Source organism: Amaranthus tricolor, chromosome 3, assembly GCF_026212465.1.
Source record: "Amaranthus tricolor cultivar Red isolate AtriRed21 chromosome 3, ASM2621246v1, whole genome shotgun sequence".
In the NCBI taxonomy this organism is placed as follows: Eukaryota; Viridiplantae; Streptophyta; class Magnoliopsida; order Caryophyllales; family Amaranthaceae; genus Amaranthus; species Amaranthus tricolor.
In genome coordinates this window covers 19,107,791-19,110,762 of record NC_080049.1, presented here as the reverse complement: position 1 = coordinate 19,110,762, position 2,972 = coordinate 19,107,791, and positions in this window count along the sequence as shown.

The following is a 2,972-nucleotide window of genomic DNA, read 5'->3' as shown; positions in this document are numbered from 1 at the left end:
TGAATTACCTCGGTGGTTGATCTTCCCTGCATGAATCCGAATCGGTTCTCTCTAATTACCATCTCTCATCTAATTCTTTTCTCAATCACTTTTTCCCAGAGTTTCATAGTGTGGTTTAGAAGTTTGATCTCTCTATAGTTCCCGCATACTTGTGCATCACCCTTGTTTTTAAATAGTGGGATAAGTGTGCTAACCCTCTATTCTTCTGGCATCTTATTGGATCTCAAGATGACAGTAAAGAGGTTAGTAAGCCAATGAATTACGTCCTCTCCTAAACCCCTCCACACCTTAATCAAATGTTATCAGGTCCAACTGCCTTTAATCCCCCCAATTTTTCTGAGAGCTTCTCCTATTTTCGTCGTGGTAATATCAATAATCGACCCATGATCCTGTATTCTTTGGTTGTCTGAAGTTTGTCGAATTTCATCCTTGAGACCCCTAGGCTTATTGAGCAGTTGGGAAAAATATTGATACCATCTCATTTTGATATCCTCTTGCCTAAGGAGTAAGGAGTACTTGTCGACCTTCATCCTTAATGAACTTCACTGTCCCTAAGTCCTTCTTCTGCTTAGATCTTACTTTTGCCAATTTAAAAATATACTTCTCCTCCTCTTTGGTATCAAGCTTTTGATAAAAGGCTTCAAATGCGTGATCTTTTGCCTCCGCCACTGCTTTCTTCCACTTTCTAATTAGTCAAATTACATAGAATTGATGTTACTTCGTATTAAAATTAAATATTAGGTAAAATAAGAATTAGTTATAACAAAACGCATCTAAAAATGGCAGGAAAATTGAGACCACTTTAAAAAGTGCAAAAAGTTCAAAACAAAAACTATTTGCTAATAAGAAATTGCTAGAAGTTGGAGGAAGGGAGGGACCAACATGCCATCATATAATTATCAATATCTTTAAAAAAGATAAGCTTAATAGTAAATTACTTTCAATTATTGCGGTGTTCGCATGTACAAATCATGAACAATACTACAATTAAAAATTGCAATAAGCCTATAAATAAATTTGTCACACGTTTTTGTAATTATTGAATGATAGAATCATAAAGGTACATAAATATATTCCCATTTAATTAAGTTACAAATTAAATTGAAAACTATTAAAGTAGCAAAGAGAAGAACTCTCTAGATGTCACTTTAAACTAAAGAAACTTTTGTTTGAAGAATGAATTTTATTATATTTCTATTTTGAACAATGAATTTTATTCTTCTTCAATTCTCATCACATTATTATATTTCTATTTTGAACAATGAATTTTATTCTTCTTCAATTTTCATCACATTTAACTTTTATTTTTATTTTAGTCAGACATTTTTTAAGTAGTCGTAAAAACATTATTTAAAAATTAGAAAAAATTATCCTGAATAATTCAACTTATTGCCAATTTGCCGTGAATAATTCCTACTATTGATTATTTTTAAATAATCTGACCTTTGAATTTTTTTTGTTCACAACACCCCTTTTCACATTTTGACTGCGTACTATAGCTATTTAGCGACAAAGAGGAGTGAGGGTAAACCAACAAAGAAGCATAAGGATATTAGTCCAAGTCATGGGTTTTGGCACTTGCATTAACGTTATCGATATCATTTAATATTGTTCTAGGTCCGTCCCAATTGAAATAATTGCTTGTCATAATTAAATTTTATTCTCATTAATTTTCTTTGGTGCTATTTATATTATGAAAAAATTGTCTCTGTTAGAGTGCTTAACGATTGGCGTAATTATTTCAAATAATCAATGTACTTAGTTTTTCTTTTCAGTTTGTTCTTTTTTTCAGAATATTCTTTAGATTGGTAATCTGATTTGCTGTCATATTTCTATACGAAAACAATATATACTTTTTATGTAGTAATGTTAAATTATATGAAATAATTAAAACAGTTAGTACATGTACTGAAATATTGGAAAATAACATCTTAATTAATTTTAAAGAAGACAAATAAGTAAATGGTAATAATGCTTACCGGAATATCTCTTAAAAGGATATTTCTTAAGCTAAGGGATTTTTTAGCCGCATATTCCTTTATGGGTTTGAATTATCGTCATTCTTCTTTTGTCAAACTCTGATTATAGTTTTCTATGAACGGAATACACTGGTTATGATGATGACAAATAGATAAATACAAGTCCGTTTCAAAGAATTTAAAATGTTTGAGCTAATATATTAGAGTTGTATAATAAAATAAACTAAATATTATAATTTATAAACCATAAATATATACTTCTATTGCATCATTTTAATTTGAAGTGTTTTGCATATTAAATTTTGAAACAACTAATACACTTCCTCCTTTTAAAATTATATTAGGTCTTAATCTAGTAGAAGCATGCACTATTTATTAAGGAGCAACGAACTTAAGTTGGATTCTTGCCAGGTAAGCTCCTTCTCTTAGCGTCTAAATTGTTGCTAAACTTATGTTTTCACTTTATCTTATGTATTATTTTGACTTTATTTTAATTCTGCATGATTAAATATTATATGAAGTTGATATCATTAAATTGTGCTGAGCAAATATAAAAAATTCTCATTCTTTTTCTTTTTTTGCTTATGTAAGCAATGAAATAGTAAAAAATGTCAATTAATACATATTTTAAACTATGTGTGCATGTAGAGCAAATTAAAAATACCCCCTGTATAAAAATTAAAATGAGATTGACGAACTATTTACATACACTCAAAAATCAACATTGTTCTAATCCGAAAATTATATCCAAAACTCATCCAAACACCTGAACAAATAATTAATAAATATAGCAACTAATTTAAGCAAACATCTTTAAAATTTTAAATTTCTAAACAATGGCAAAGTCGCCTCATAATTCAATTTAAATAAGCCTAAAAACTCAAAATTCATTATGTATGTATCAAAAAAACACTAAGTATTTCTGTCCATAATATGTTCACCTCATAATTTAATACAAAAATTTGCAATTTGAAAAGAAAAAAACAAAAAAAA